Raw genomic sequence first — 7,678 nt, forward strand, 5'->3', positions numbered from 1 at the left:
CTTGTTTTGTGTTGTTTGTTGTTTTTCATATGCAATTTTTGTTTGTAAGAGTCCATACATTAAAGATTTCTAAGTTTGGTGTCTTGCATGTTTTCTTTGCATAAAAAACTTTTCAAAAATATGTTCTTGATGTTCATCATCATCTTCAAAGTGTTCTTGGTGTTCATCTTGACATTCATAGTGTTCTTGCATGCATCTTGTGTTTTGATCCAAAATTTTCATGTTTTGGGTCATGTTTGTGTTTTTCTCTCTCATAATTAAAAATTCAAAAAATAAAAAATATATCTTTTCCTTTTTTCCCTCCAAATTTTTGAAATTTTGGGTTGATTTGGTCAAAAATTTTTAAAAATTAGTTGTTTCTTACAAGTCAAGTCAAATTTTCAATTTTAAAAATCTTATCTTTTCAAAATCTTTTTCAAAAATCATATCTTTTCCATTTTTTCCTTTTTTTTTGAAAATTTCAAAAATCTTTTTCAAAATATTTTCAAAATCTTTTTCTTATCTTTATATCATATTTTCGAAAATTCACTAATAATTAATGTGATTGATTCAAAAATTTGAAGTTTGTTACTTTCTTGTTAAGAAAGGTTCAATCTTTAAGTTCTATAATCTTATCTTGTAGTTTCTTGTTAGTGAAGTAAGTAATTTTAAATTTTTAAATTAAATCTTTTTATCTTTAATCTTATATTTTTCAAAATTTTATCTTTTTCAAAAATTTGATTTTAAAATATCTTATCTAACTTCTTATCTTCTTATCTTTTCAAATTTGATTTTAATATCTTTTTCAACTAACTCTTTGACTTTTTGTTTGTTTCTCATCTTTTTCAAAACCACCTAACTACTTTTCCCTCTCTAATTTTCGAAAATATCTCATCTCTTTTTCAAAAATTCTTTTTAATTGTTTTAAATTTTAATTTTAATCATATCTTATCTTTAATTTTCGAAAATCACCAACCACTTTTTCAAAATTATTTTTGAAATTCTCTATCTCTTTTCTTATTCTATGTAATTATTTATTTAGTAACACTTCTCTTCACCTCTCCTCATCTAAAAATCCGAACCCAATCTATCCCTTGTGTTTGGATTCTTCACTTTTCTTTCTTCTATCACCTTCTTTTTCTACTAACATAAAGGAATCTCTATACTGTGACATAGGGGATTCCTCTTTCTTTTCTTGTTTTCTTCTATTTCATATGAGCAGGAACAAGGAAAAAGGCACTCTTGTTGAAATTGATCCTGAACCTGAAAGGACTCTAAAAAGGAAACTAAGAGAAGCTAAATTACAACAATCCAGAAGTAACATTTCAGAAAATTTCGAACAAGAGAAGGAGATGGCAGCCGAACCCAATAATGATAATGCAAGAAGGATGCTTGGTGACTTTACCAAGCCCACGTCCAAATTTGATGGAAGAAGCATCTCCATTCCTGCCATTGGAGCCAATAATTTTGAGCTTAAGCCTCAACTAGTTGCCTTAATACAACAAAACTGCAAGTTCTATGGACTTCCATCTGAAGATCCTTATCAGTTCTTAACTGAGTTCCTGCAGATTTGTGAGACTGTAAAGACGAATGGAGTAGATCCTGAAGTCTACAGACTCATACTTTTCCCTTTTGCAGTAAGAGACAGAGCTAGAATATGGTTGGATTCACAACCTAAGGATAGCCTGGACTCATGGGATAAGCTAGTCACGGCTTTCTTGGATAAATTCTTTCCTCCTCAAAAGCTGAGCAAGCTTAGAGTGGATGTTCAGACCTTCAAACAAAAAGATGGTGAATCCCTCTATGAAGCTTGGGAGAGATACAAGCAGTTGACCAAAAGGTGTCCATCTGACATGTTTTCAGAATGGACCATATTAGATATATTCTATTATGGTCTATCTGAATTTTCGAAAATGTCATTGGACCATTCTGCAGGTGGATCCATTCACTTAAAGAAAACGCCTGCAGAAGCTCAAGAACTAATTGACATGGTTGCAAATAACCAATTCATGTACACTTCTGAGAGGAATTCCGTGAATAATGGGACACCTCAGAAGAAAGGAGTTCTTGAGATTGATGCTCTGAATGACATATTGGCTCAGAACAAAGTGTTGACTCAGCAAGTCAACATGATCTCTCAAAGTCTGAATGGATGGCAAAATGCATCCAACAGTACTAAAGAGGCAGCTTCTGAAGAAGCTTATGATCCTGAAAACCCTGCAATAGCAGAGGTAAATTACATGGGTGAACCTTATGGAAACACAAAAGCCTCAACAAGGCTTTAACAATGGTGGACGTAATAGGCTGAGCAATAGCAAGCCTTTTCCATCATCTTCTCAGCAACAGACAGAGAATTCTTAACAAAACACTTCTAATTTAGCCAATTTAGTTTCTGATCTATCAAAGGCCACTTTCAGTTTCATGAGTGAAACAAGATCCTCCATAAGAAATCTTGAGGCACAAGTGGGACAGCTGAGTAAGAAAGTCATTAAAACTCCTCCCAGTATTCTCCCAGGCAATACAAAAGAGAATCCAAAAGGAGAGTGCAAGGCCATTGATTTAATCAATATGGCCGAATGCATAAGGGAGGAGGAGGACGAAAATCCTAGTGAGGAGGACCTCCTAGGACGTCTCTCAAGCAAGAAGGAGTTTTCTATTAAGGATCCAAAGGAATTTGAGGCTCATATAGAGACCATAGAGATTCTATTAAATCTCCTTCTGCCATTCATGAGCTCTGAAGACTATTCTTCCTCTGAAGAGGATGAAGATGTGACTGGAGAGCAAGTTGCTCAATATTTAGGAGCTATCATGAAGCTGAATGCCAAGTTGTTTGGTAATGAGATGTGGGAAAGTGAACCTCCCTTGCTCATTAATAAACTAGATACCTGGATTCAGCAAATTTTACCTCAAAAGAGACAAGATCCTGGCAAGTTCTTAATACCTTGTACCATAGGCACCATGACCTTTGAAAAAGCTCTATGTGATCTGGGGTCAGGGATAAATCTTATGCCACTCTCTGTAATGGAGAAGCTGGGGATCATTGAGGTACAACCTGCCTTGTTCTCATTATAATTGGCAGACAAGTCATTGAGACAAGCTTATGGAATAGTAGAGGACGTGTTAGTAAAGGTTGAAGGCCTTTACATCCCTGCTGATTTCATAATATTAGACACTAGGAAGGAAGAGGATGAATGTATCATCCTTAGAAGACCTTTCCTAGCTACAGCAGGAGCTGTGATAAATGTCAACAGAGGTGAATTAGTCCTTCAATTGAATGGGGACTACCTTGTGTTTAAGGCACATGGCCATCCCTCTGTGACAAAAGAGAGTAAGCATGAAGAGCTTCTCTCAGTTCAGAGTCAAGAAGAGCCCCCACAGTCAAACTCTAAGTTTGGTGTTGGGAGGCCACAACCAAACACTAAGTTTGGTATTAAGACCCCATATCCAAACTCTAAGTTTGGTGTTGGGACTATACAACATTGACCTGATCACCTTTGTGGCTCTATGAGAGCACAATGTCAAGCTATTGACATTAAAGAAGCGCTTGTTGGGAGGCAACCCAATTTTATTTATCTAATTTTTATTTTATTTTATTTTACTGTTATTTTGTGTTTTATTAGGTACATGATCATGAGGAGTCACGAAAAAAATCATAAAAATTAAAAACAGAATAAAAAACAGCAGAAAAAAATCACACCCTGGAGGAAAGGCAGACTGGCGTTCAACGCCAGTAAGGAGCATCTGGCTGGCGTTCAACGCCAGAACAGAGCACGAATCTGGCGTTGAACGCCAGAAACAAGCAACATTCTGGCGTTTGAACGCCAGGAATGTGCCTTGAGGAAAGCTAGCACTGAACGCCAGTAACAAGTATGAAATTGGCGTTCAACGCCAGAAATATGCTACATATGGGCGTTGAACGCCCAAAACATGCTTTACATGGGCGTTGAACGCCCAGAACGTGCATCACCTCGGCGTTTAAATGCCAGAATGGTATGCAAAAGACATTTTACATGCCTATTTGGTGCAGGGATGTAATTCCTTGACACCTCAGGATCTGTGGATCCCATAGGATCATCTCAGGATCTGTGGACCCCACAGGACCACCTAAGGATCTGTGGACCCCACAGGATCCCCACCTAACATATTTCCACCTTACCTCCTAATCCTATTTCACTCTTCCCCATGTCACACTTCCCATCAACTTCAATCTCTCTTCCCAATTACCCCCTTCACCACACACATCCATCCACTCTTCCCCAAAAACCCCACCTACCTTCAAAATTCAAAAACACTTTCCCACCCAAACCCACCCTAAATGGCCGAACCTACCCTCTCCCATTTTCCTATATAAACCCCTCCATTCCACTTCCTTTTCACACAACACAAACCCCCTCTTCTCCACCTTGGCCGAATCTATCTCCCCTCACTTTCCTCCATATTTTCTTCTTCCTCTTCTTCTCTTCTTTCTTCTCTTGCTCGAGAGCGAGCAATATTCTAAGTTTAGTGTGGTAAAAGCATAAGCTTTTTTTGTTTTTCCATTACCATCAATGGCACCTAAGGCCGGAGAATCCTCTAAAAAAGGAAAAGGGAAGACAAAAGCTTCCACCTCCGAGTCATGGGAGATGGAAAGATTCATCTCCAAAAGCCATCAAGACCACTTCTATGATGTTGTGGCAAAGAAGAAGGTGATCCCTGAGGTCCCTTTCAAGCTCAAGAAAAATGAGTATCCGGAGATCCGACATGAGATCTGAAGAAGAGGTTGGGAAGTCTTAACCAACCCCATGCAACAAGTCGGAATCTTAATGGTTCAAGAGTTCTATGCCAATGCATGGATCACTAGGAACCATGATCAAAGTATGAACCCGAGTCCAAAGAATTATCTCACAATGGTTCGGGGGAAATACTTAGATTTTAGTCCGGAGAATGTGAGGTTGGCGTTCCACTTGCCCATGATGCAAGGAGATGTACGCCCCTACACTAGAAGGGTCAACTTTAATCAAAGGTTGGACCAAGTCCTAATGGACATATGTGTGGAAGGATCTCAATGGAAAAGAGACTCCAAAGGCAAGCCAGTTCAACTAAGAAGACTGGATCTCAAGCCTGTGGCTAGAGGATGGTTGGAGTTCATTCAACGCTCCATCATTCCCACTAGCAACCGATCTGAAGTTACTGTGGATCGGGCCATCATAATTCATAGCATCATGATTGGAGAGGAAGTAGAAGTTCATGAAGTCATCTCCAATGAAATCTACAAAATAGCCGAAAAGCCCTCCACCATGGCTAGGCTAGCTTTTCCTCACCTCATATGCCATCTATGTTACTCAGCTAGAGTTGTCATAGAAGGAGACATCTCCATTGAGGAGGATAAGCCCATCACCAAGAAGAGGATGGAGCAAGCAAGAGAGACCCTCCACGGATCTCAAGAGATGCATGAGGAAGCTCATCATTAAGAAATCCCTGAGATGCCTCAAGGGATGCACTTTCCTCCCAACAACTATTGGGAACAACTCAACACTTCCTTAGAAGATTTGAGCTACAATGTGGAACAATTAAGGGTGGAACATCATGAGCACTCCATCATTCTCCATGAAATAAGAGAAGATCAAAGAGCAATGAGGGAGGAGCAACAAAGGCAAGGAAGGGACATAGAAGAGCTTAAGGACATTGTTGGTCCTTCAAGAAGAAGACGCCACTAAGGTGGATTCATTCCTTGTTCTTATTTCTTTCTGTTTTTCGGATTTTATGTTGTGTTCATTTATGTTTTGTGTCTTCATTTCATGATCATTAGTAGTTAGTAACTATGTCTTAAAGCTATGAATAAATTCCATTAATCCTTCACCTCTCTTAATTGAAAAATGTTTTAATTCAAAAGAACAAGAAGTACATGAATTTCGAATTTATCCTTGAATTTAGTTTAATTATATTGATGTGGTGACAATACTTTTTGTTTTCTGAATGAATGCTTAAACAGTGCATATTTTTTATCTTGTTGTTTATGAATGTTAAAATTGTTGGCTCTTGAAAGAATGATGAACAAAGAAAAATGTTATTGATGATCTGAAAAATCATAAAATTGATTCTTGAAGCAAGAAAAAGCAGTGAAAAAGCAAAGGCTTGCGAAAAAAATTGGCAAAAAAAATAGAAAGAAAAAGAAAAAGCAAGCAGAAAAAGCCAATAGCCCTTAAAACCAAAAGGCAAGGGTAAAAAGAATCCAAGGCTTTGAGCATCAATGGATAGGAGGGCCCAAGGAAATAAAATCCAGGCCTAAGCGGCTAAATCAAGCTGTCCCTAACCATGTGCTTGTGTCATGAAGGTCCAAGTGAAAAGCTTGAGACTGAGTGGTTAAAGTCGTGATCTAAAGCAAAAAGAGTGTGCTTAAGAGCTCTGGACACCTCTAACTGGGGACTCTAGCAAAGCTGAGTCACAATCTAAAATGGTTCACCCAGTCATGTGTCTGTGGCATTTATGTATCTGGTGGTAATACTGGAAAACAAAGTGCTTAGGGCCACGGCCAAGACTCATAAAAGTAGCTGTGTTCAAGAATCAACATACTTAACTAGGAGAATCAATAACACTATCCGAAATTCTAAGTTCCTAGAGAAGCCAATCATTCTAAACTTCAAGGGAAAAAGTGAGATGCCAAAACTGTTCAGAAGCAAAAAGCTACAAGTCCCACTCATCTAATTATAATTAATATTCATTGATATTTTGGAATTTATAGTATATTCTCTTCTTTTTATCCTAATTGATTTTCAGTTTCTTGGGGACAAGCAACAATTTAAGTTTGGTGTTGTGATGAGCGGATAATTTATACGCTTTTTGGCATTGTTTTTAGGTAGTTTTTAGTAAGTTCAAGCTACTTTTAGGGATGTTTTCATTAGTTTTTATGATAAATTCACATTTCTGGACTTTACTATGAGTTTGTGTATTTTTCTGTGATTTCAGGTAATTTCTGGCTGAAATTGAGTGACTTGAGCAATTCTCTGAAAAAGGCTGACAAAAGGACTACTGATGCTGTTGGAATCTGACCTCCCTGCACTCAAAATGGATTTTCCGGAGCTACAGAACTTAAAATAGCGCGCTCTCAAGAGAGCTAGAAATTAGACATCCAGAGCTTTCCAGCAATATATAATAGTCTATACTTTATTTGGGAATTGATGACGTAAAGTGGCGCTCAACGCCAAGTACATGCTGCTATTTGGAGTTAAACGCCAGAAACACGTCACAACCCGGAATTGAACGCCCAAAACACGTTATAACTTGGCGTTCAACTCCAAGAGAAGCCTCAGCTCGTGGATAGATCAAGCTCAGCCCAAACATACACCAAGTGGGCCCCAGAAGTGAATTTATGCATCAATTACTTACTCATGTAAATTCTAGTAGCTAGTCTAGTATAAATAGGATAATTTACTCAGATAGTACTATTGTATTAGACATCTTTGGTCTCAGTTTTGTTTTATTCTTCATCTTAAGAGGCTATTGATCACGTTTCAGTGGGCTGGCCATTCGGCCATGCCTGAACCTTTCACTTATGTATTTTCAACGGTGGAGTTTCTACACACCATAGATTAAGGGTGTGGAGCTCTGCTGTACCTCAAGTTTCAATACAATTACTATTACTTTCTATTCAATTCTCTTTTATTCTTATTCCAAGATATACGTTGCACTTTAACTTGATGAATGTGATGATCCGTGACAC

General features: G+C 37.9%; 1 non-coding gene across 1 annotated transcript; it reads right to left on the minus strand.

The window, feature by feature from the left end:
• Window positions 1–1,730: 1,730 nt before the first annotated feature.
• On the minus strand, window positions 1,731–1,834 carry LOC112799172 (small nucleolar RNA R71). The gene has a single exon (XR_003200750.1). It is a non-coding gene; the product is annotated as a small nucleolar RNA R71 (small nucleolar RNA).
• Between the last annotated feature and the right edge of the window lie 5,844 nt (window positions 1,835–7,678).

This window comes from Arachis hypogaea, chromosome 4 (genome assembly GCF_003086295.3).
Source record: "Arachis hypogaea cultivar Tifrunner chromosome 4, arahy.Tifrunner.gnm2.J5K5, whole genome shotgun sequence".
Classification (NCBI taxonomy): domain Eukaryota; kingdom Viridiplantae; phylum Streptophyta; class Magnoliopsida; order Fabales; family Fabaceae; genus Arachis; species Arachis hypogaea.